At 54.4% G+C, this 26776-nt stretch overlaps 1 protein-coding gene across 7 annotated transcripts in view; it reads right to left on the minus strand.

Moving 5' to 3' along the window:
* The window catches only part of KDM6B (lysine demethylase 6B), a 98462-nt gene that overhangs the window by 61951 nt on the left and 9735 nt on the right, over positions 1-26776 (minus strand). For 2 of the 7 annotated variants that reach the window (XM_060281901.1, XM_060281894.1), the window contains exon 2: positions 7455-7584. The exons of 1 other annotated variant lie outside the window; for it this stretch is intronic. The gene's annotated coding sequence lies outside the window, so the exon portion shown is untranslated. Of the gene's footprint in view, positions 1-4195; positions 4372-7454; positions 7585-16728; positions 17202-17524; positions 17989-26776 lie in introns of those variants that run through there. 4 more of the 7 variants (XM_060281895.1, XM_060281897.1, XM_060281896.1 and 1 more) reach the window with 4 other exon arrangements.

Consider the following 26776-nt stretch of genomic DNA (forward strand, 5'->3'; position numbering starts at 1 on the left):
GCATTGAACAGGATTCTGGGTATTGCAGCTGTCAAATTCTGTCACCCCTCTCTGTTCATTAATAATGGTGTCCTGCAAACCCCCCCCCCCAAATATGATTTTATAACAATGCCTTATGAGGAACGGCTTAGGGAGCTGGGTATGTTTAGCCTGGAGAAGAGAAGGTTAAGGGGTGATATGATAGTCATGTTCAAATATATGAAAGGATGTCATATAGAGGAGGGAGAAAGGTTTTTTTCTGCTGCTCCAGAGAAGCGGACACGGAGCAATGGATTCAAACTACAAGAAAGAAGATTCCACCTCAACATTAGGAAGAACTTCCTGACAGTAAGAGCTGTCCGGCAGTGGAATTTGCTGCCAAGGAGTGTGGTGGAGTCTCCTTCTTTGGAGGTCTTTAAGCAGAGGCTTGACAGGCATATGTCAAGAATGCTATCTGAATGCTATATGTCAAGAATGGTATCTGAAGAAGTGTGCATGCACACGAAAGCTCATACCAAAATAAAAACTTAGTTGGTCTTTAAGGTGCTACTGAAGGAATTTTTTTATTTTACTTCGACCCAGACCAACACGGCTACCTACCTGTATCAAGAATGCTGTGATGGTGTTTCCTGCTTGGCAGGGGGTTGGACTGGATGGCCCTTGTGGTCTCTTCCAACTCTATGATTGGCTTCTTTTCATCTTCTTGGTAGGGACCGGTGTCCTAACAAGGAGACCCCATATCCCAACCCCAGTCCAGGGGGAGGCGCACGGGATTTTTCCTCCCCCAGGGAGCGTGGAGAGGGAGCGCTCAGAGAGCAAAGCGTGGGAAGACCCTGTAGGTCAGGAGAACCTGGAGCAACCGGCCGCTTTCTGGGATGTGGGTTTAGGAACCTGTTTGCAAGGGATCGGCTGCTCTTTTGTGTGTGTGTGTGTGTGTGTGATTCATTAGGCACAATGAACAGGTCTCCCACACACTTGCACACAGGAGGGTGAGAACAGCTGTGTCAGCGCTGAGTCAACATCAGAAAGGCTGCCATTTCTCTCCCCCCCCCATGTCCTGGAAACCACTGAGAGATTTGGGAGAGGAGGGCGAGAGTTAATTCGGTTCATATCCTTAATGCGTGCACCGCGAGGGAGGCACAAAACACACCCCTCGCAGTGACACACACACGGAGAGAGCCCACACTCCTTCCCCTCAAAACACAAGGCATCCACACACATCGATCTATAAATGCAAGTCAGGATAAAACACACACGCTCACACACATACACAACAGCGGCCCAGTTCTGCCCACACACAGCAATCCGGAAAACACAGCCCCACACATAGGGCAGTGCGACAGACACACCCACACGCAACAGTGCCTGGTGTGCGGCGAAGCAACGCCCCCACATGTGCCATTTTCGCAGCACGGTGGGCTGACGGCGTGACGGCAGGAGCCCACGACTTCCTTGAACCCGGCACCAGCAAAGCCAAACAACACGCGCGCTTCGCACGGTTGAAGAACGACACGGCCGGGGGCAGGCTGACGTGAGCAGATTCCCCTCACAACGGCCACGCTCCTACTAACCAACTCACTAGGGAAAATACACATTGCGAGCTGCGCCCAGGGGTGCGCAGGGCCCATGCGCGAGGGACCCACGCGGTGTGTTTGAGTTGTCCAACGGAGTGGGCGTGTGGTGTTCTGCCATGACTCCTCCTCTGCCGCCGCCACCACAGATAAGGGCCAATCGCACAAAGAGATCATTCAAAAGAAGCGCAGGCTTATTCTTCTGTTTCATGTGAGTTTTGTGCTTAGCATGGGCCGGGTCTGAGAGGTGGGTGGGGAGGGCAGACCACCGTACACCACTAAGCCTCCCCCCCCCCAAGCAGGGAGTTCAGCTAACTTGCACCCGAGGAAAGCCCCTCGGCATTTCAGGGGTTAACAGATCACAACAGGGCCGGGAATCCCCCCCCTTTTTCCCCTTGGGTGATGCAGTTGGGGAATCCCAGACAGAATCAGATTTCTCAAGATTCCGACCTGGCTTCCCAATAACCCACCTCTGCAGATTTGCATCTACCTGCCTCAAAAGACAGAGAGTAGGAAACACCCAGAAATCAAAGGGGGCCTTGCCCCATTGTTTTTTTTTGGGGGGGTTGTTATTGTGGGGGGGGGGAGTGTGTGTGTGTGTGTGTGTGTGTGTGTGTGTGTGCATCAAATGCCCCTAAGGAACACACAGATACACACCAACAAAAAGGACACTACAACTAATCCAGAATGCGGCAGCTAGACTGGTGACTGGGAGTGGCCGCCGAGACCACATAACACCGGTCTTGAAAGACCTACATTGGCTCCCAGTACATTTCCGAGCACAATTCAAAGTGTTGGTGCTGACCTTTAAAGCCCTAAACGGCCTCAAAGGCCCAGTATACCTGAAGGAGCATCTCCACCCTCATCGTTCTGCCCAGACACTGAGGTCCAGCTCCGAGGGCCTTCTGGCGGTTCCCTCCCTGTGAGAAGCCAAGTTACAGGGAACCAGGCAGAGGGCCTTCTCGGTAGTGGCACCCGCCCTGTGGAACACCCTCCCAGCAGATGTCAAAGAGAAAAACAACTACCAGACCTTTAGAAGGCATCTCAAGGCAGCCCTGTTTAGGGAAGCTTTTAATGTTTGATGGATTTCTGTATTTTAATATTTTGTTGGAAGCCCACGGGCATTTTTCAGGCACCACTGAATAACTGCACCACATCTGTAAGGACTTGGCCATCTAGCGCAGGCATAGGCAAACTCCAGCCCTCCAGATGTTTTGGGACTACAATTCCCATCATCCCTGACCACTGGTCCTGTTAGCTAGGGATGATGGGAGTTGTAGTCCCAAACATCTGGAGGGCCGGAGTTTGGCTATTGCCTCATCTAGTGTGACTCTTTGGAACTCCCTGCTGATTGATATCAGGCTGCTGGCGGCTTCATTGTACTGTGCTCTTTTTGGAGCCAGCTGAAAACCTTCTTGTTTCAGTAATAGCGATAACGATAACGATAATGATAACAACAACATATTACTTATTGTATAAGTGGGTTATAAAATGAGTCCACATCTATTCTGGGCAAGCCCACCTAGATGCCCAGAAAGTTTGCAGGGGTTTGAATTTGCTCTAGTCTATTCTATTGCCGTTTTAACTTTCTGTACATTTTAAATTACGGCTGTAAACCTCTTAGCGATAATTTCTCCGTGTCATCTTCGTCATAAACCACCTTGAGGGCTTCCCTCCACGAGCAAGCAATATATAAGTTTTATGAAATAAATACAGTAAATAATAAAAACAACAACAACAACAACAACACAACAACCCTTCAGGGCTGAGGGCAGCGGTTTTGGGGAGGCTGTTTTAGATACACAAACATCCAGACGTACGGACATCTCTGAATTTGCACATATACAAACATATCTGAATTTGCACATATACAAACATTGCCCCATATCCTTATCGTTTCACGAAATGCGCAGAGCGAAGGACCCAGGCGGACAGGCGCTAAGAAGAGGGTAAGGGGGCATGGGTTTTTTTTTTAACAAAAGAGGCCTTGAAGCTTGGCGGGGCAGAAGGGGGATTGCACACAAACAAAACACGAGAATTTCAGCACAAACCGGGTCCTTGCACAAGATTACAACACTGGGGCAGAAGTGAGTCAACTCCTCCCGAAAGTCTCGCAACCCTCGCCGAGCGAGAGACAAAAACTTTAGAGTGACCCCCTTTGCGTTCCCCACCCCTACCCAGAAGAAGCGCAGGCACAAGTCGCCCCTGGCACAGTGGGGGCCAGCGCCACCAGAGCCACACACACCCTGTGGGAATCAATCTCCCCCCCCATACACACACACAACATACAATTTTGCTTGAGAATGCTGAACCAGCAATGCCCACGGCAAATAAACGCACACCTTGAGTTGGAAGGGACCCAAAGGGTCATGTAGCCCCCAAACACACACACACACACCCTCGATGTGCAGGAATCCCAGCTCAGGGAGGGCAAGGTGTTCGAGATTGAGCCGGCGAGTGTTGAGCGCGTGACATGTGCCAGGAGAAAAACCGGCACGGGAACTCTGGTGTTCCTCTCTCTCTCTCTGCTACTGGGAGAATCCTTCCCTTCCACTCACAAACACACACAAAGGAGGCAGACACACACAGAGAGACCCCGGCCTCACACACCCACACCCACGCCCACACCCACGGCCTGGGCTTACCTCGTGGCCCCAGAGAGGCATGGCGTGCTTCAAAGCGTTGCTGTCCCCCAGGGGTACACAAAGGAGCATTGACTGCCTCGCACACAGCCAAGGGAATTGTGTGTGTCTTAACTTCTGTGCTTCCTCCCCTCGCTTGCCGGCGTGTCCTGCCCTCCCCCCCCCCTACACACACACACACGCCGTGTGGGGTTCGGGGCCCCTGCCAAGTCAGCAGAGCACATGCGGGGGGTGGATTCCGGCCACAAATGACTCAGCCCCCCCCCGTTCCCTCCACCCCCGGGAAACTTGCCCTGGTTTAAAGGGCTGGGGTGACATCATCATCAACCCCCCCCCCCTAGCTCCCTCCTCCACTCAGCTCCCCACATCGTTGCCCCGCCTGGGAATCCCAGACGAGGAGGTGGCGGCCTCCTCCTCGCCCAGCCCCAGCCGGCCGGCCTTCCGTTCTGAGGAAATGCAAGCAAGAAATGCAAGCAAGAAAAGCCTAACAGGGAAAACACACACACACACACACACACTGAGAGAGAGCAAACCCCAACACAGTCACACCGGCCAGGAGCGCATAACAGACATGGGCGGCGCATGAAACTTTGCAAATGTGTAAGCGCAGAGACGTACACACACCGTGTCTCTAGCTATGTATTTCCCTGCAATGCGAGCGCACGCATGCATGCACGCAGAGCTCTCCTACATCTGAGGGCGGGCTGTTCGATCCCACGCGCCGGAGGACATGAGTGCGCAGAGACCGGAGAGGGGAAAGCAGAACAAGAAGCAAAGGAAGGGAAAGTTGTGGCGTCACAAAAAGGCAGCTCCCAGATCCCTGTGCGCACACCTCCACAGGCGGGCCCATGCGCCCTGCAACCGCACAACGGCTATAGAGACCGCTGTTTCCCCAAGGCCAGCGGCCTGCCACGGTGTGTGGGGAGAGAGGGCCCTGACTGCTGCCTCATCTTAGCTGCCCCATCCAGGCCCACAAGCCTCAGTGGGCTGACTCAGGCTAGAGGAGGCATGAGTGCGCAGCCAAGACACCTTTCCCCTCACGGTCCGCCACTCTCCTTCCTTCCTTCTGGTAGCCGACTGCCTCCAGAGCAACCAGGAGGCGGTTTTAAAAAGAGAAACAAGAAAGGCCACAGACAAGCGAGCAAACGGCAAGATCCCCACTAGTTCCTGCGTTGTGTCATCGGGAGGAAGGCGCAAGCTTCCCCATGCCGGGTTTCTGAGGCAGTTTCTGAGGGAATTCTGAGGTGGCGGAAAAGGAGGCTGGGCACGGCCACAGGAACTCACGAGTTTTGTGTTTGTATACATGAAGAAAGCCCTTGCCGGCCGCTCAGCACCACAGAAGGTTAACAGGCCTAGCGCACCATCAATCCCACAATGCTCTGAGGCACCTAGGACCCTAGCCCAGCACCACAAGGCCCATCGTAAGACAGGGCATGCGCCAGACAGAGGGGCACTCCCCCTCACACCCAGGGCAGCCATGTTGCGGCTGTACGAAAACATTTGCGCGTTTTTGGGTGGTGCTGCAGGAGCCACGCGAAAAACCAAACCCGCCCAGGACGGCCTCCATCTGTGACACAGGCGGGGGAAAGTGCGGATAAAGCAAACCGCTGCCTCGCATGAACTTATAAGGATAGTCATATCGCCACCAGGAGCCTTTGTTCCTTCTGTAAAATCCAGAAGCTGCTGAGGGAAAGATAATATGGGGAGGGTAGCAAAAAAAAAAAAAAAAAAAAAGGAGGCGGGTGGGGGGCAGGCTGTGTCCATGGGCCTGGCCCCCCAGAAGCAGCGCGGTGGCGAAGGCCGGCGTGGGGTTAAGCGTTCACTCCGGCAAGGAGCCTTTTAAGGTCACAGCTGTGGCTGGGCGTTTAGGGGAGGTGCATGCAATACTCTCTCTCTCTCTCTCTCTCTCTCTCTCTCTCTCTCTCTCTCTCTCTCTCTCTCTCTCTGCCTCCTTGTGGTTACTAGAGAGAGAACCTCCCTCCATGTTCCCCCTCCCTTGTGCTCTCTGTCTCCCCCCCCTCGCAACATGCCCAGCTGCTACCCCGGCAGCATGCCAAAGAGGCGCAAGGGGGGGGGCGGAATTGTGCCAAGGTCCAAGCCTGGTCTGTCAGGCCCCCCTCACAGGCTGGAAGGAAGGAAGGGCAAGAGGCAGAGCTAATCTGCTTTTGCATATGTGTGCCTGTGTGTCTTTGCAACACGCGGGCGCCCAGCTATTGTCCCCGGCTGTGGGAAAATAAAAATATAAGTGCAACATGCACAACTGTGCACAAAGGGGCTGGCCTTTCCATATTCCTAGAGAGATGCGACGTGCGCTCGTTTCACGGCCTCGCAACGGAAGAATGTGCATCAAGGGGGAGATTTCCTCCACAGCACTGTCTGACACAAACACACAAACACAAACACACACACACACACACAGAGCCATGTATCCTTCTCAATTGTCTGTATCAGAGGCGAGAAACCTCAGGCCTAAAGAGTCCGATGTGGCCCCTTCAGGCCCCCAGAACATCCCACACGCCACACCCCTCACCAGCCCAGCTTTGCACCCCAAAGATTTTTGCCCTGCTGAAATGTGTCCTTCAACCCTTGAGAAGGCCTCTTGCTTGTCCGGATGCGCAAGCATGCGCAGAAGGCAAAAGTCACATTTGTAGCCTGCCCACCTTTGCCTCTGGCCACGCCCTCTGTGGGCCCCCGAAAGGCTGCTCAGAAGGGAACGTGGCCCTCGCCTGGAAAAAGGTCCCCCCATTCTTGCTCCATTACAGTGGTACCTCGGTTTGCGATCCGTTCCGCAGCAATCCGTTCCGCAGCAATCCGTTCCGCAGAGCCGGTCGCCCCCCGAATCAGTCGCTCCCCGAAGGCATGCTTCTGCACGTGCGCGAAGCACTGATAAGAGAGCGCTTCTGCACACGCATGCGCTGTGCAGATCGCTTCTGCGCATCCGAGCACCGCGGAACCCGGATGTAAACACTTCCGGGTCCGCGGTGGCTGGAAACCGAAGCGGTCGCAAAGGGAGGCGGTCGCAAACCGAGGTTTGACTGCATCGCATAGTTTGCGCCAGAACCGCAAATCCCCTTCCCAAAACACAGAAAACCCTCAAGGTCGCACCCACCCCCTGCCCACCCCCAAACATAGCGCCCCCCCGCTGCCAATTGAAAAACAAAACAAAACACAGAAATCACAAAAATCGCTGAAAAGGGTCAAACTGGAAAGCCAAAAAAAATAATAATTAAAATTTCATTCATGGGAAAACCAGCCCACTCACCAAAGGAAGGGGAGGTCCCGTCGCTGCTTTCTCATCGGCTGACACCCCCCACATGCCGGGCCCATGCGAGACACGGCTGGTGTGGGGGGGAGGGTCAGACTACGCTCCAGCCATGGTGTGGGACCCAATCCTGCAGGAAAAGGAAGGAAGGGCGAGTTAGAGAGAACGGAGGAGGCTTTGATTGGAGAGTCAGAATTCCCCCCCACACACATACTGCTAATTTCCAGGGAATAAATCAAATCCCACAGGGTGACGCCACCTATTCACCTGAAATCCCACTCGCCCACTTGAAGAGAGCATCCAGCTCTACACACACACACACACACACACACACACACACGTATTCTTTCATAGCTCTGCAGACATGCCACACTCCAGAAACAGCCGCAATTCACCTATGTGCCAAACGGCCTCTGCCCCAGAGGAAGCACAGCCCCCCCCTTCCAGTGCACTCCCACGGGGGGGGGATGTGCACACCTAACGCAACTTGCACCTCCTTGCGCTTTGAAGTAAACGCCTTCGCCATAATTGCCGGGACACCTTGGGGAGGCGCCAAGGGAAGGAAAGCTCTTTGCTGAACTCCAGGAAACTCCGAAGCGGATATGCTCTTTTTGCAAGAGGAAGCAGGAAAAGCCCGCCTAGCCTTTTGAGGATAAACCTGGGGGGTCTTCTGCCTGTGAGCAAGGGCCCTTTCTGCCCCTGAACCTCCCTGCACGCTTTCCCTACAGAACCTGCTCCCCTTGCAGGATTTGCACCCGGCTCACCTCGGCAGCTGGCCGCCCCAAGCGAAAGCTGCGAGGCCTGCTTGCCTTATCAGCTCCAAGGAGACAACAGCTGCAACTTATCAAAAGCCCAGAGGCTGAAGCCCGCTTGGTATTTCAGTTGCTCATTCCTCCCGGGGGGGGGGGGGGGAGGCGTGTCAAGCCAGGGTGTCCCTAAAGGTGACATCGTCGGGGAACCCCAAAATCCAAACACACCTGCCCACTCCTTGTTGGAACCACTGAGCCAGAGCCTTGGGAGGAAGCGGGCTGTGCTCCAAAGCTCTTCCTGCAAAAAAACAACAACACCAAAAACCTGACCCAACTTATCCGGCGATATTCCCTCTAGGGCTCAGCCAAAAACAAAACCACAGCCCCGGTGAACCTGCCCTGCCTTCTGCCGAACCAGCTTAGTCACCAAAGTGTCAAAACTCTCTTTCAAAAAAGGGGGAAACCCAGAGAGGAGATTGAAGGGGAAAGTTGGAACAGGGCACCTGCGGGCGAGAGAGAGAGAGAGAGTGCGCTGGCATTCCGGTCTCACCCCTGTGACGCAAAGTTGCTTCACAGCTGAGAGCAAGCCTTCGGATGTCCTTTTAACATGCACCGGTGATTAATTGTGCTATTGGGGCGGTTCCACGCTTTCAATACTTCTTGCGCTTGCAAGAGTTTGGGGGCAGACACACTGCTTCGTTTCCAATCGGTGCATGCCCCATAGTTTCCTCCTGAGACCCGGTAACTCCCCACACCGCCAGTGTACCGCTACGGCGCAAGGGCACCCCTCGAGAAGTCAGTACCGCGGCTGCACTGCAGAAGAACCCGCAAAGCGCAACGAATGTGTGCATGTTCCAGTATGAATCCGACACGAATGCACACTTGTTGCATCAATGTCATGCTGCAGAACAGACACGCACACAGCAGCAGCAGCGAAGGCAGGCCCTCAGTTCATCTGTAAAATGGGAACAAGCCGGGCTGCAGAAGAACGGCGCATTAAAAAGGCATTAGTAGGGATGCTCTCGTAAATGACATAATGGCCGTTAACTGGGGAGAGTCTGCAGAAATGGTGCGTCGAGGGTGGCGTATCAGCCTTGGCAGAGATAAAGGCCCCAGTGTGTAGAGACAATGGACATTCAGAAGGGTCCACTCCAGCCAGCACAAGGGGGCCCTTCAAAGACGCCCACGAGGGCTGGGGGGGATCCCTTTCCGGAGGGTGGAGCAGCTGGAGACGGTGCCAAGGGCTCTTCGGCAACCCAGGCTGAGGATCGAGCCCACACCCAGTGCTTCCCCCTTCCCCCCCCCTCAAAACGCACCCACTATAGTAGCTTTTTAAATACAGCCTCCTCTGTTATTTCGCCTCCGTCAAATTGTAAGCTCCTTGATGGCAGGGACATTTCTCTCTCGCCAACATCCTATTTGCACCATCTGAGTAAATTCCAAAATTCAACTCTGGCTGGACCTTCTCACTCAGAATCCAAACCCGGAGGCTTTTTGTTCCCACGTCAGCCCTGGGGACATGCGGAGCAACAAAGCGGCGTACCTCTGACCGCATGCAGAGTTCACTGCTCTCTGCAGGCTGGGCTTTCGGCCTGGGTTCCACCAGATGCTACACCACACCTCTTCCAGGGAACCCAGAAACAGGACCCAGACCTCGTTCCAGGTGCTCACTATTGCTCATTTCTGTATACCCCACCTTTCCTCCAAGATGTTCAACGCGGTGTGCAGCGTTCTCTCGCTTCCACTTCAGCCCCGCCAACAACCCTGTGAGGTGGGTTAGGCTGAAAGACTGGCTGGGTGCAAGGTCGCCCAGCGAGCATCAAGTGAGGATTCGAACCCAGGTCCTGGCCCGACCCTGTTCATCTCTGTGCCACGCTGACTCCTAAACTAATAAAGAACGGGCATCCGTTGAGACATTGCAACCAAATACTCCAGGCACAAGCTTAAAACCACTTTATTTTTTACTCCAAACCGAACCGTCCACGGCAAACAGCCACTTTCTTCCACCTGTCTCTGGTTGTGTGTTCACAACCACGAAAGTGAGCTGTTGTACACGTGAAAGCATGCGCACAAAAAGTGGGAAATAAGTACGGCCACCAGTTCAGAATCAAGCAACCAGCGACATTTTTATTTTAATGGATGAAAACTCTTGCCCTGCATTCCTCTCCTCCCTGCGGTGGGACTTTTAAACTTGCTCACAGCACACCGTTCGTCCCCAACATGATCATTGGGGTTTCATGCGCTTCAATGCGTAACATTTCGCCATTTGTGCCATAGGCCTACCATCTCCCACTCCTGGAAACGCCCTTTCCCACAGAAAACCACGCCCGCTTTGGGGGTTGCGAGGCCTACAACTGAGGGGAGGCCCTGGGAGTCCTTCAATAAGAACTCCTGCACGCAAACATCCTTGGGAAACCCAGGGGTCCCAGATAATAATAAAAATGCTTCCAGGACAGACCTATTTTCATTCTGTGTCAGATGAATGACCGGGGGGGGGGGGAGAGAGAGAGAGAAGCAGCAAAGAGGTTGGGGATTAGACCTTGTTGGGAAGCAGAGGGAGCGAAGCCGGCCCCACATGTGCTTCCATGGCACAGCAGCTGGTGTCCTGCCCTGATGATGCAAGGCTGCGCAACCTGCAGCGCCTGATGATGTAACACCGCCCTGGTGCGGCGCAGGCAGCTGGGCCCACTGGCGCAGGGGGACCCTTGCAGGTATTTTTGGCCCACAACGAGCACCCCCTGGGAAAGGGGAGGAGCCCGGCAACGGAGGACCGGACTTTGCTTTATTTTATTTTATCTCTTTTTAAAGCCGAGCGAAGTTTGGGTCTCTCGGAGTTTTGCAAGTGCAGCAGACAACACATTCTACACCAGCCCAAACTGGCCCAATGAGAGGATTATTTTTTTTTTTTTTTTGCCGAACCTCGGGACCTGACACGACAACTGTTCTCTGCTAGAGGGGACATAACATATATGTGCTGGATCGGGCTAGCGACCCACTTTTAGCCCAGCTTTCTGGCCTCAGGCAGAGGCCTACAGGAAGCATGCACTCCGCACTTGCGATTTCCCAGCACGCTGCCCCCGACAGAGGAGGGAAAGCGCAGAGGTTAGGGCGGGAGGAGCTGGCAAGGCGGGGCAGACAACGGCAGCCACGCGCCATCTTCTGCCTTCTCCATGCACACAGATGCTCCCTTCGGGCACCTCCGCCTCGAGGACCCCTATGCAGGGGTGGTTTTTCTCGTTTCTGTGCATTTCCCCCCCCCCCCAGCCAAGGGCAGCCTCCGGGGTCCTTATCTCTTCTTCTCTGCACCCCGGAACAAGATCTGCACTAGCAGATATGAGAACAGTGGTACCTCTACTTACGAATAACTCTACTTACGAATGTTTCTACTTACGAGTGGAGCTCCGTCCGCCATCTTGGATGTGGTTTAGATAGGATTTTTTCTACTTACGAATTTTTAGATAGGGTTGCTTCAACTTACGAATTTTTTCTCCCAATGCATTCCTATGGGATTCGACTTAACAAATTTTCCCGACTTACAAATGTGCGTTCGGAACGCATTAAATTCGTAAGTAGAGGTACCACTGCATAGGCAATTCTCTTCCTGCTGGCTCATGTCAGCCGCCACAGTCGCTCACCAAAAAATAAAAATAAAAATACGAATACAAACCCAAACCTTTCATCCAAGCTACTGCGAGGGTATTCTCTCAACTAGGGTGACCTGCCTCTCTCAGCCTAACCCACTTCGCAGGGTTCTTGGGCGGGATTAACTGTAGGCCAGCCATTTATGCCACCTTGAGCTCCTCCTTAACGGGGGAAATTGTGGGGTATAAATGCAGCAAGTAAATATATATTGGAAGGTTTTTTGCGACAGGAAAACAGGACTCAAGGGTTGAAGTTCCCCCGCTCCCAATTCCGCAGCCCTAAAGCTTCACTGGGGCTGTGCCCCCATTGCTCTCTGCACATGGATGCACACAGGCACACTGGTGTGTTAGAGGAGCCCTCAGTAACCTGGGACCGTCCCCACCAGGTGTTTTGGACTACAACTCCCATCAGCCCCTGGGGCTGATGGGAGTTGTAGTCCAAAACATTAGCTGGCAATGCCTGTGATACAACAGGAGCAGGGTTGTAAACTATGGTTTGGCTAACATGCGCTGGAACTTTACACGCTCACACAGACCTTTGTTCTCTCCCCAAAGCAAGACAAAAAACAACAGCCAAGGTATTTCAACCTAAATCCCAGTTGGGGGGTTTAACGCAAGGCCGCAACTTCACTATGCATTCAAACCAGTTTCATGCCAGTCCAGGCTTCTCCCAAAGAATCCTGGGAATTCTTGTATTGGTTCAGAGCGATGAGAGTCGTTCAGGGACCCCTCTTCCGTTCCCAGAGTTTCAGTCCTCAGTCTAACAGTCCTGAGAAACACTGGGAACTGTAGCTCTGGGAAGGGGGAATAGCCATCTCCTGAAGACTCTCCCCACCCTTAGCAAACTACAATTCCCAGGAGTTGTTGAGGGGAGGGGAAGCCGTGGCTGTTTAAAGCTGTATTTTAAAAAAAACCCACGTTGGGCAAAAAGTTTCCTGCATTGCAGGGGGTTGGACTAGATGACCCTTGGGTACATTTCAACTCTACAATTCTGTAATCCTATGATATCGCTTTAAGCCTACTGGGCAAACGGGGGGGGGCGCTTCCACGGAAGGTTCCTCCAGGGGAATGTTGGGTTGGCTACCCAAAAACCATCCCCTCTGCTCTTCCTGGATTTCGACAGGGGCTTGTGGAATAAACCCAGAGAGAGGAGGCCCAAGTAGCACAATATAGGGGAGGGTGGTTATTGTGTTTTTTTGCAGAAGGGGGAGAGGAGCCCTCCAAGGCCCCCTGAGGAGTGTCCAGGACATGCCTCAGAGCCTGAAATACCATATCCTATACATCTCTGTGTAGGAGAGAGGACAGGATCCCACAAGTCCCTAGCCCCGAGTAACCAGCAACCAGGTGGAGCAAACACACTTTCCTTCCTCACAAGTAGCACCTTGTGTGAAATTTCCACGCCTTTCCCCTGCACAGAAGTGGCTTTCCAAACAGGAAAAGGGAAGGGAAACATAAGGAAACACCAGATGTATATAATATATTATCAGCACAAAAAAATAATAATAATAAAAAATCCAATGAATAAAGAAATTTGGGGTTTCAATTCTAAACAGCGACGGAAGAGACTTCAGCTAACTTTCTGCCTCCCAGAAAGAAGCACAATTGGGGGGGGGGTCAGTAGAAAGTGGGTGTGTGTTCAACTTTGTGACAACTCAATTCTCTGGAATCAGGACCCCCCCCCCATATTAATTCCCCATCAGAGAAAACAAGCAGGGGGAAAAACAGCAGGCTGATATAATTTTTTTAAAATGAGGGGGGGGAGTTTAAACTGTTCTATGGGGGCCTATCTTTTTTGGAGTCCTAGTCTCTGGAGCTGAGGGAAGTCAGAGGGCTTTAAACATTTTTTTAAACGGGGATATCTGGCGATTCCTATCCAGTGAGGCTCTACTGAGTATTTTGGGGGAGTTTTTTGGCTAAGGTCAGGGGTGGGGGGTCCTCGTATGTGAAGCACTTTGAGGTTTTATGGGTGGGGGTTACAATCAAGCAGTATATAAATTTTATGAAATAAGTGTAGAAGGGGGGCATGGGCTGGGATTTGGGGGTGGGTTAAACAAAAGTCCCCACCCCAAATTGTCCTTTTTAAAACAAGGACCGAGGGAAGGGGGCAAATGCAGGGTGGGGGCTGTTCATTAAAAAAAAACCCAGGGACACAATTGTGGGGGCGGCACAGGGCTTGGCCCAGATCACAGGCACACTTCCAGGCCCCCAAAACTTTTTTCCGCCCTGATTATTTTCTCTTTCTCTCTCCCTGCAGGTTCGTTCTGGCTCCCAGGGACCTCCTTTGGCCGAAACCTCAAATATTCCACTCCCAAGGAACCCAGGAGTTCTGGCGCTTGTCTCTATAAACTCTCTCTCTCTCTCTCCCCTCCCACACACTTTGGTGTTCAGGAGGCACCCCAAAACCTTCACTCCAAAAATCTCATTTCTGCAAGGCCACATAAATCCCTTTTCCTGGAGCTGGGCACAGATAGAACCCAGGTGTCCTGGCTCCCAGCAGCCCTTGCTGCTTTGAGCCAACCCACAAGGAGAGACCATGTGACACGGGTTTCAGGGAAAGTGGGTGTGTGCGGCAGGCCAGGCGGTGGGGGTGCGGGGGAAGAGGTGGAGAGGTTCCCATTCATACCCAGGGAGGGCATCAGCTGCCCCCCCCAGGACCCCCACCCCAAAAGCCCCTGCCCTCGGACGGTACATTCCAGCTGCTCAGATCTGGACAGACACGCACAAAAATGACCCCTGGGAACCGAAGTGTGGCCAGGGTGACCGGCCAACCCCAGGAGGGCTGCCACACCAGCCAGCTCCCACGAAAAACCAGGGGCCAGAGCCAAACATTCACAAGTCGGGGTTTTCTCAGCCGGAGAAGATCGCCCAACTCTGCGGCAGATCTTCCCTTTATCTCTCGCTCAAACACACCTACAGCACCTAAAACGAAAAGCATTTCTTCTAATAAGAACACACACACACACACACGCCCTATTCAACATAGTGAAGAGGCAGCAAACATCAAAAGATAGATATGACAGGGGGCAAAAAAAACCCAGCCAAGCGCTGTGTGGCCTCACCTGGGCTCCCTTTCTGTACTAGAAGGCCGCCGCCTGCTTGACTCGTTTGTCAGCCAGTAGGTGCCACCCTCATCACAGCGCACCTGTCCTGTTTCACCTGGGCACTCTTAAAGGGCCAGGCGCACACTTGCAGGTAAGCATTTGAACACGCTCCCCTTTCACATTATTCCTAGCACCCCGCAAACCACCACCAATGCATAGCTCTGGACAGCTATCTCCCTCCACCATGACCCCCAGCCCCAAAGTCCAGTTGCGAAGGCGCAATGGCAGCCGGAAGACACTCTGTACGCTCTCAGAGGCGCCCTTTCTCTCCGCTTTGCACCCTGCTCACTTCCTGGCAGGCAACCCTAAGCAAAGAGGCTTGCCGTGCTATCAGCTCCTCGGAGGAAACAGATGCAGCTGGTCTAAGCTGCTTGCTTAGCAGATATCCTCAATTCAACTTTCTGTCTCCCCACCCCTGTAAAAAAAGAAAGCCCCCCTCCCCGCGAACCAAGTCTTGTATGGACTTTGTTTCAAAACTCTTAACCTTGGAACACACTCATCCCCCCCCACCAAAAAAAACATTAAGAGAACGGCAAGGGGGCTGGAGTTTGCAAGTCATACCCCCCCATGAACTTCTATTGCAAACTGATTGCAGCCCCCATACACTCAACCAGAGTCAGTTACAGGATCCAACCTCCACACCACCACTTACTATTCTCAAAACTTTCTGCACTTGCTCTCCCCCCCCCCTTTCAAGAAAAAGGAATCCACCGAGGGTGTGTCGCCCCCCCGCCCCTCGTGAAACACCTCTTTGCTGCCTTTGGCACCCCCAAAATGCACATTCCGGTCAAACCCCCAAACAGGAGGTCGCCCCCATACGATTCGTGGCCTTTCCCACCCCACAGATCGCAACTCAATCCTGACTCTCTCCCCCCCCCCGCAGTTCGGAAAACACTTGTCTCAAATCAGTTCCACTCGCAGCCCACTCTGAATATTTACAGGCGGAGACACAAACTCCCCCCCCCCCCCTTTTACCATAGCTGCCAAGTTTTCGCTTTTCTCGCGAGGAAGCCTATTCAGCATAAGGGAAAATCCCTGTAAAAAAGGGATAACTTGGCAGCTATGCCTTTTACACTTGCTTCGGAAACAAGCAAGCCACACAAGAGCCCAGCAATCTTGGGGCCTTGCCCCACGGAGGAGAGGGGAAAGTGCTGCTTTTAAAACTCGCACAGCCGGGGGGTCAGATCCTGCCCAGTCTGGAGGAACCAGGATCTGGGCGCAGCGAGACCGTGGGGTGGGGGTGGGGGAGAGTTTGTGCAAAGTTGCACGGTTAAAAGGCAGGCCACGCCAGCTGTGCTTGAGCTCCCCCCACCCACAACCAGCAAGCCTGCTGTTCCCACCAGCTCCAAGACCAGGGGTAATTCTCTCTGCTGCTCTGCCACAACTCCTCCAAGGACCGCGTCACCCCAAAAAGGGACGCCCTGGGACCATTAAGAAACCGGACGTCCTCACATCAGGGTCTGGCCCTCTGGCTCCCAACGGCGATTCGGTCCAAACCGTGAAGAGCAGGCGAGATCGGGCAACAGAACAGCCAAGCTGATCTCCACACTCCCCGGAAGAGGATTTTTGGGAGTCCCGGACTCCCCCAAAAAAGTGGGCAACCCCTCCAAAAAATACAAAGTCCTACTTCCATGCCGCAATGTGCGCAGGGCAACGGAGGCGCCCTGAGCTGCCGTCTCGGGGGGGGGGGGTCCGTCATTCCACCAAGCCGCCCCCCACCACCCCCACCCCGTTTGATCCAGCTGCAGAAAGTGCCGGAGGGCCTTTCGGGGTGCTGTTGTACCTCCTCTACCACCACATCGCCTCGGGGGGGGGGGCAGCAGGTTGTCGCAACGGGCTCCTTTCTGATCTACCGATCGGGCAGGGGCGGCACGGCCAGGCCACGGAAGCCGTGCTCAGGGTGAAGCCGCGACCCAGCGAAACTCCATCGCGATCCTGCCCCGGTGGCGGCGGCGGCGGCGGCGGCTGTGTAGACGTGCTGGGTCCGTCCTCCTCCGGCTCGGCCAGAAGGGTCTGGGCAACTCCAGTCCATTTGCGCCCTACTCCGCCAAGGGAGGCCGGCTCTGTAGGCTACCCATCCGGAGCTGGGCAAGTCCAGGGGCGCGCATGGGTCTCTGGTGCAGGGAGCTCTTCCCAAAAGTGTGCCGTCCGCCCGCCCGCCTGTCTGCCGAACCCGGGTCTGACGCCTGTTCCTTTAAAGGTGGCATGCAAGGTGAGCCTAGGAGGCGGCCAGGCCTGTGGCAGACTGGGCTCCCCCCCCAACCCTGCCCTCCTCCGCCAGTCTTCCCTTCCCTTCCTCCTCGCCTGTCTTCTCTCTTCCAGGCAAGATAACAAAGCCAGCATTAGCAGCCAGGAAAAGACCTTACACACAGCGCAGCTCCCCTCCAACGACACACACACACACAGAGGCTGCAACACCGCCCCCCCAACACTCTCTCTCTCTCACACACACACACCAGCGCACACGTTTACGGCGAGATCCCCCAAAACTGGCAGAAGGAGGGGGGGAAGAGAGAGGGTGGGGGAAACCAGACACAAGACAGCAAATGGGGGGTTTGGGGGTGCGGATCCAACGTTACCTGCAGGAAGGGGACTGTTAAGGTTGCGGGGGTGGGGAGGGAGGAGGGCTTTGTTCCTCGGGATCTCCCCTCGCCCGGCCAGAAGGAAGGATGGAAAAACCAAAAAATTAAAAATAAAACCCAAAAAAATTGAAGAAGGAAAAAAATGCACGATATTGGCGAATTTTCCACAAAAAAAAACCCACCACACGAAAAACCAGCACCCCACGGGGGAGAGGAAGGGCTGGAAAAAAATCGAAATTGGGGTGGTGGGAGGGGACGAGAAGGAAAAAAGAAAAGAAAAGAAAAAAATGGCCAATCTTGCTTCTTTGGGGAGCAGACTTTAGTGCCAACTGGGATCAATCCACAGGGTTTCGGGCGCTCAGAGCTCTCTGTACTAAAACTCCCGTGCACACTCGATGGCTTGGCTTTGCTTGCCTCGGCTCGCTCCAGCGCCCCCCCTCCCCTCCCTCGGTCTCTACTCAAACAAAGAAATGAGGGTTGTGTTCATTGCCCAACCCCCTCGCAGGCCCCCCCTCCCTTCCCCGAGCCCAGACATCCCTCCGCCTCCGCCTCCTCCTGCCGCCCCCCTCCCTTTCCGGCAAATAGGCCGCCTCACTTCCATGTTCCCAGCCTTGCTCCCATGCTCCCATGCGCCGGAGAGGCCGCTGGTGGAAGCGCACCGAGAGCGCCAGGGAAGGAAGGAAGGAAGCGAGCGAGGAGAGGCGCAGGAGAGCCAAGAAGGCAGGGCGCCGGGGGTGGCTTTTCGCAAGCAGCGAATTGTTGTTGTTGTTATTATTATTATTATTATTAATTATTATTATTCCTGAAAGGGGTGGAGTGGTGGGGGGAAAGACGGGCAGCTGCGCGGAGCGGGATGCAGGGCGCAGGTGGAGAGAGAGAGTGCGTTATTAAGGAACCAGACGGGGATTTGGAGAGGAGCACAGCGCAGGAGGGCGCACGGGCGGCTGGGCGCACAGAGGAGGCCGCTGCAGGAGAGGAGCGGGCGGGCACGGAGGGGTGGTGATGGAGGATTTAGGCACGTAGGGAAATTGGCCGGGGCTTGCGCCTTTCCAAGCGGGTCTCCAGCCGGCGAATGGGCGCGCAAGGTGGACGGAACGGAGTGGCCGCAAACAGCAGCCACGCGCTCTGCGCCCGTCTGGGTTACCTGCGCATTGATGGTGCCGACGGGAGTGTCTGGCTGCACAATCCTCACGGCTGCAAGGTGAACTTCCAGGTGAGGTGGGGTGGGGGTCCGCTAGCTTTCAACCTCTCCCCTTTCTCTCGGAAATGCCCGTCCCGAAATCTGCCATTCAGCTTCCGACTTTCCAAACATCCCTTTTGAAAAGCACAACAGTTTCTCCGCCACCCCTTAATTTCATTTCACTTCATTTTGTTTATGTATCCAGATTCTGTCTTGCCTTCTGAACATTTTTGCCCTCCTCCTGGTCTTGCTCCAGACTTTGGACACAACAGGTATGTTTCACCATCAGGGCCAGGGCAAACTTCCCGACACTACCACCACCACCCACTCCCCGCACGTGGAACATAAATTCAGAATTTCAGGCGCTGGCAGCAGGATGGAGGCTTGCTACAATCTGTGACTTGCATAATCTGTTCTGCTTGCAGTATCTGGCAATCTGGCGCATACTCTGCTCTCTCCTCTTGCTGGCAACGTCAAGGGCACATGGAAGGAGTTTCCAGCATGGGGCGGGTTGTGGGGGGAGAAAAAGTAAGTGGGAGACCGCCCTGATCCGATGAGCTGCTCGTCTCCTCCCTGAGCTGCCGCCTCCAGAATCTGTGTTTCACAGGCCAGTTGGCTGGTAGGGACAGTATGCCTCTGGGCATGCACAAAAGGCACTTTCCTCACTGTCACCATAATCACGACCAAACATCTGCACAGGTTTGGACCCCACCCTCCCATGTCCCAGCACCTCTTTACCAAGCGACAGAGTTTAAGACAGGCACCCCCAAACTTCGGCCCTCCAGATGTTTTGGACTACAATTCCCAACTTCCCTGACCACTGGTCCTGTTAGCTAGGGATCATGGGAGTTGTAGGCCAAAACATCTGGAGGGCCGCAGTTTGGGGACGCCTGGTTTAAGACAAAGAAAGCGCCATGATTCACAGTGAGAACCTCAGAGCAACCTTATCATAGAATTGTAGGCTTGGAAGGGACACGAGGGTCATCTAGTCGGACCCGCTGAAATGCAGGAATCTTTTTGCCCAATATGGGACTCGAACTTACAACCCTGAGATTAAGTCTCTTTTAGAATCCCTCAGTTCTGTCCTGGGATGCAGAAACGGGTGGAAGAGAGCCCCGCACAACTTTTCCGTACCACCAAAAATCCAACAGAGCGCATTTCACCATCTTGAAAACACAGATGGGAGGCAGATGTCTACACTAACACACACACACACACACACGGCAACCGCCTCTGAATCAGTGCAGGGGGAGGACGACGGTCCAGGTTGGAAGACCATGTGCAAGAGGGACACTGAGGACCCAGACACACTCTGGCTGCAGGAAACACCAATGGCCTGATCCAGCAGGCTTTCCTCGCGTTCTTAAGTCCCCCCCCCACTCCGCAGCAAGCAGGCTCGACAGCTGCGAAGCAAGACCCCCGGGTCCCAACCTTGGAGGCTGGTGGGCAGAGGGAGAGTAGTGGGGACTAGTGGGTGGGGACAAGCCTTTGTGGGAGACTCGGGGAAGGGAGTCTTGTTGGGAGGGTGCCGAGTGTGTCCCTTGTGTGAAAAGGCCCGTCTTCCCCCCCAAGCAAAACTGGACGGAGATGAGCACACAGCCTCTGGCCCACCCGCCCCCTTTGCAATCGAGGAAAGCAGGTCCCAGGGGGGGACCCAGAGAATATTTATAGCTCCGGCGTGAATGGAGAGCAGAGCAAGTGGGGGGGGGCCTCCTGCGTTACCCAGCAACTGCCGGAGGGCACGTGTGGAGGCAGCGTAATCTCCAGCGACCTTTCACCCCAACCTCTGACCTTGCGGCACAAGGGAGAGAAACAGCTGCACCAAAGGCTTCTGGGTGGAGCGAAAACGCCACTGATTTCACTCTGTTGCCTTCCTGCACCCCCAGTCTACACACACACACACACCAGACAGGACACCCCTACTCAAATTTCTGCAGTGCTCCCCCTGCCCGGCAGAAATCCAGACCGCCGCCGCGCATCCTTCCCAGGGCTCCGAAAACGCCCCAAACCCCCGTTTTGCAAAACCGCACAGCTGCTTCTATTTCCCCACCAGAGAGAGAGCTGCATTTCTCGCTTCTCTGGAGGGCTAGAATGGGGGCTTGCTTTTTAACGCTTCGCATTGCTGCCGTTCCCCTGCACCTCGCTTTTGGCCATTTCCCCACCCTAGGGACACTGAAAAGAAGGGGGCAAAGGTGGATTCCCCGCCCCCCACCCCAGCTCTTTCAGTCCACGTTTGCAATATGGCTCACAAATTCAACCCACTCCAGAAGTGACCTCAGGCCAGGGGGGCGGGAGCAGAGGATTGACAGAGGTCACTGTGGCGTGGGGGGGGGGCTGGCTCCAGATTTGCAAACTATCCTGGCTACACACACACACACCAAATGAATGTGCTTTTTCAAGACCATGCAAGGAGGCAAGGGGGGGGGCGGGAGGTTAGGAAAGGTGTTGAGAAACTGGGAAATAAAAAACTGGAGCAGTGGAACCTTGACCCACATACCCAGATTTCCTCTCTTTGCAGCGGATGTTTCTTTTTATCTCTCTCTCTCTGTCCCTCCCACCCCCTCCCCACAGCATGATCCACAAAGCTGCCACAACCACCCCCTCATCTCTTCCCCCCCCCCCACCGATTGAGAACAGAGAGAGACAGTTCGGCTGAGGACAAGTTAAGAGCAGCAGACGTTATATAAGCTTACTTGTAAAGGCAAGGTGGGGAGAAAGAGTGGGGGGGGAGAGAGGAAAGGTGTTTAGCTCTCTCCCAGCAAGGGCTGCACGGGGTGACTCACGCCCTCCTGGGGCCCTGGTCTCCCTCCCTCCCAGAGGACCCAGGCATCCGGGGACCCGACACCCTCCCTGGCTATCCGGCAACAAGCTGCTTAGCGGAGACCGTAGCAGGAATCCTGAGCCATCAGGCCCGCCCACCAACTCGAATTATATTTTTTCCATTCCTGCACCTCTCCAGCCAAAGCCCCCTTCCCCCTGTCATTCCCAGGAAGGGGGGGGGCGGAATTGATGCCAAGCACTCCCTCCCCGGGCTTGAAGGCAGAGAGAAGAGAGGAAGCCCCCCCCCCAAAAAATACGTGCAGCAGAGCAGAAGTGTGCAAGGCTGTCAAATGAAGCGGGGGGGGGGGGCTCCACCCCTCCACAGCTGTGCCACTGTGGGCTGATCCCCCTGGCAGCCTGTCATGTTGGCAATGGGCAGCCAATCAGGGCAGAGGGGGGGGGACCAAACCCAGGCAGCCAATGGGAGCACTTCCAGGAGCAGAACAGGTTCAAAACTGGGTTTTCCCTGCCCGCCCCTCAGACTCCCCGCCCCTCAAATTGTCTCTCTAAAAGAAAATTGCTAAAAAATAATAATATTCACAGCTTCTGCAGAGGCATTGCTGGGAATCTTTTGGCAACAGCAGAGATGGTTTCAAGAGGTCTCCCTGTAATGGGCTCAGTACTCCAGGTCTGTGAAATGGGAGCAAGAAAAGGGGGGGAGAGAAGATACCGCCACCCCACCCCACTCCTGCCTTGGATCACAGGGAAACCGTAGAGCTAGGCAAAGAAGAATTGCACTTGCTGTATTCGGGGAGATTGACAGGGGGCTGCTGGCTCCAAGGGGTCAGAGGTCTTGGGGTGGGGGGGACAGGACCGGCGAGGGACCCCTGCCCTGAAAAAAGGGTGGGTTGTTAAGCATTGGTGCACAGCCCAGTGAGCCAAGCCCACCTTTGCTTATAGAACGCACTATGAGGCTTGGCGTGACTCCCAGAATCCTTTGCTCTTGCTTATGTTTCTGTGGGGCACTTACACCTGCATTTTCATTCCCCGTCCCAGTTTTCCAGAAAACTCACAACCGGGCCAGGAAACCCTGCCTGGGTTTTTTTTTTTTCCAGCCCCCAGAGTTTCGCCTCTGGTAGCAATTAGCCTGAGCTTTGGAAAGGAGGCGATGGAAAGGGAATATTTAGGCCCCTTTCATTTCAGCATTTCAGGCTCCTGCCAAGCTGGGCGATAGACCTGGAAAACACAGGCCAGGCTCGGATCCGAAAGCTCGCCTCAGTTTTCTCCACCTGTGAAATGGGAATACTTGTGCCATGCCACAGAAGGTAGGGCTGAAAGCTCCCGTTGCTGGTGCTTCGTAGAACAGAAATTCAGGGTTGCACCTCTTGCTAGTCCAACTCAGAGTAGGCCTATTGGAGTGAAGGGAGCAAAGTCCTGCGCGTTGATTCCAAAGGGCCAACTAGCACGGGACACAGGCTTCAGCCCTGCCCCACAAACCTGCCCCCCCCAACCACAAAGGGGCCCAGAGGAAGTCAAAGGATAACTCGCCTGCCCTATAAATATACCAGCTGCATTTTTAGGGTGGGCATGTGGTGAGGGGGTGGGAGGAGGAAGCATGCCCCCAAACCTCCCCTTCTTGGGGGGGGGGCAGAGCCGAAGTTCAAAAAGCGTGGCAAACAATGTTTCCTGTCCTTGCCGCTTCACATAGCTATCAGATGTCAAACACACGAACCAACCCATCGAACATACACCGCCCAAAACTTTTGTCTATAGATGATAGATAGATGATAGATAGATAGATAGATAGATAGATAGATAGATAGATAGATAGATAGATAGATAGATAGATGAGGAGAGGCAACACAGCACTCAAGGCAACTGTTGCTCTAAGGGGCTACCCTGCGGCAGTAGAATACCCAAACAAAAGCAGGCTCTCGCCAGGTAAGAGGGCGAGTCCTTGCCAACAGGAACCTGGGAGGAAAAGCAAGCAGTGAGCCCCTCTGAACGGAGGAGGAGGAGGAGGAGGAGGAGGAGGAGGAGGAGGAGGAGGAGGAGGAGGAGGAGGAGGAGAAGAAGAAGAAGAAGAAGAAGAAGAAGAAGAAGAAGAAGAAGAAGAAGAAGAAGAAGAAGAAGAAGAAGAAGAAGAAGAAGAAGAAGAAGAGAGATGTTTTCTATGCACTCTCCAAAATTGCAAGCAGGGGGGAAATAATGATTTTGTTTTGTTTGCTTTTGAAGGGCCTCGACATCAGCAAAATGTGTGGGTTGTGTGCCTTGCTCAGGTGGAAGAAATAGCTCTGCAGAGCATATATATCTTTCCTGGAAAGGAATTAGCAGCCTGCTTGTTGTCGTTTTAATCGCCGTCCTTTTGCCGAAAACCTATTGGGTGTCCAGGGAAGGAGTCTTCGCCCGATGTAGGCATGGCACTCGAACCCAGACCCTGCACTGCATTGCTTCAGAAGGAAATCACTACAAGGCACCCAACTCTGGGGGAATTGGGACAGCTCCGTCGGTAGAACCCAAGACTCTTGATCTCAGGGCCGTGGGTTCAAGCCCCACATTGGGCGAAACGTTCCTGGGGTCGCAGGGGGTTGGACTAGATGACCCTGGAGGCCCCGTCCGACGCTGCGGTTCTATAAAATGGCACACAGATGCACACTCGGAAGAAACGGCTGATGATTCAGTAGACCAACCCCTTGCCCGCAAAGGGATTTGAGGTGGGGAGGAGAGGGAGCAGGTTGCCTTGATGCTGAGGAAACAGATGGGCCACCTGAAATGAAAGACGTTCCTCAGAGGAGAGGAACCACCTGCAGGTGTGCCGGCGTGAAACACAACCGCACGCCCCTCTTTGGGCTCCCCTCGCTCCCAAATGCATCTCCGTCGCCCCTGCCATCACAAGGGAGGCAGCTACTCTGGGTTAATTAACCCAGAGTACAAAAGGTTCAGCCTTTCTGATGTGGAAGGGACCCCTGAAAGTCATCCAGCCCAACCCCAGGAATCACAGCTCAAGGATCCCCAACAGATGGCCGTCCAACCTCTGCTTAGGAACCCGAAAGGAAAGAGAGTCCGCCATCTTTCGACCGCGTCCGTCCTGCGTTGCTCTTACTCTCAGAGAGTTGTTCCCAATGTTGGAATCTCCTTTCGTGTGACTTGAAGCCGCTGTTTTGAGTCCTACCCTCCGGAGCAGGAGGAAACACGCTTGCTCCATCTTCCTTTGGATAAGGGCTCGGCAAACTTTTTCATCAGGGGGCCGGTCCCCTGTCCCTCAGAACTTGGGGGCGGACGGCGGACTATATTTTGAAAAATATAAATTGTACAGTGGTACCTCAGTTTGCGCACGAGGTGTTCACTCGCCGAGGCATTCGCTCGCCAAAGGCACGCTTTTGTGCGTGCGTGAAGCGCCGATAGAGCGCTTCTGTGCATGCACGCGCTGCGCAGATCGCTTCTGCACATGCGTGAGCTGTGCAGATCGCGTCTGCGCACCCGACGCCGCGGAAACCTGATGTAAACACTTCCAGGTCTGTGGCGTTCATCAACGGAGGCTTTTGTAAACCGAGGTACTCGTAAACCGAGGTTCCACTGTAAACCAAACAGGTTGAAACCCAAGGCAAACTTTCGCTAATGGGGCCTCCCCCCAAAAAATAAAAATGGGCTGCAATCCAAAAAAAGGGACACACACTTCAGGGTTTGACGTGGTTGTAATCCAAAGCGGTTGCAAACCAAGGTACCACTGTAGGTAAACCTTGTGTCGAAGGTCAGGAATAAAGAGGATAGCTCAGTCAGTAGAGCACAAGATCATGGGTTCGAGCCCCACGTTGGGAAAAATATTCCCACGTTGCAGTGGGTTGGGCTAGATGACCTTTGGGGGTCCCTTCCAACTCTACCATTTGATGGCTTTATGAAAAGCCATGCAAGGGGACACACACACACACACCACACACACACACGTTGACTGTGAAACCCTGCAGCCTTTCAGTTATTTGGACTTTTTGTTCCTTGTTTTTATTATGCATTTTGTGTTTTTATCTTGTGCTTTAAAGCTGCCAACCGCCCCGAGCTCGACAAACGAAGGGGGGCGTATCATTTCATCAATAATGATGGCGTCCCTGGGAAGCGCTAGGGAGAGACTTCCCCAAGCCGCTACTGCCAGCCAGTGCAGGCAACCTAGGCCCGGTGGGGCCCCAATGAACTGACACGGCAGGAGGCTGCTTCCCATGTTCCCATGCACGGGAACCGCAGGCCCGGCGTGCAAAGAGTTAACACGGACCATGCGCTCGGCGCATGTTTGCCATGCGCGCACATCGCAGCTCCCCTCCCCCTCCTCGGCCATGCGGGCTAGCGTGTGCAGGCGTGTTCCATGCATGAGGGAGCATGTCCGGGCGTGCCCTGTGGGATGTGTGTGCGCGCACGTGCAATCTCCCGGCAGCTGTTCCAGGCCTGCCCTCCCCATCGCCCCGGCAACCAGGCCCCGCTGCAGAGCTCCCATTGGCCCCCGCGCCCGGTGATGTCAGCATCCCTGGAAAGTTAATAGGGCGGCTGGAGATGAGGGCAAACATTCCTGCCACTGTTCCCATAGCAACAGGGCAAGCGCCCTAGCTGAGCGGCCATGTGTGTGCGTGAGTGCGGGGGGGGGGGCTTGCTCCCTGCCCCTCCCCAAAAAAGCCCAATCTCTGGGTCCTGCAGCCAACTTGGCAAGGCACAGATGGGGAGGGAAGAGCAGGGGTGCAACCCCCTCCCCTTCCCCCTTCCGCAAATAAGAGCAGCTGGGGCTCAAGCCTGCTTTGCAAGACCAGAGGTTGGGGGGCTAGGGGTTGGCAGAGGGAGTGATGCACTTTGACTGTATTTTAATTTTTTGTTGTAAGCCGCCCAGAGGGGCTGGAGAAACCCAGCCAGGTAGGCTAGGTACAAATAATAAATTATTATTACTACTCTGCGCACACTCAGAGGCTAACAGGGGAGGGAGTGATGCACTCTGCACGCACTCAGAGGCTACCGGGGAGGGAGTGATGCACTCTGCATGCACTCAGAGACTAACAGGGAGGGAGTGAGCGATGCACTCTGCACGCACTCAGAGGCTAACGGGGAGGGAGAGATGCACTCTGCACGCACTCAGAGGCTAAAGGAGAGGGAACGATGCACCCTGCACGCACTCAGAGGCTAAAGGAGAGGGAACGATGCACCCTGCACGAACTCAGAGGCTAAAGGGGAGGGAACGATGCACTCTGCACGCACTCAGAGGCTAATAGGGAGGGAGCGATGCACTCTGCACGCACTCAGAGGCTAATGGGGAGGGAGCAATGCACTCTGCACAC

The sequence above is a fragment of the Zootoca vivipara genome, chromosome 13, assembly GCF_963506605.1.
Source record: "Zootoca vivipara chromosome 13, rZooViv1.1, whole genome shotgun sequence".
NCBI lineage: Eukaryota > Metazoa > Chordata > Lepidosauria > Squamata > Lacertidae > Zootoca > Zootoca vivipara.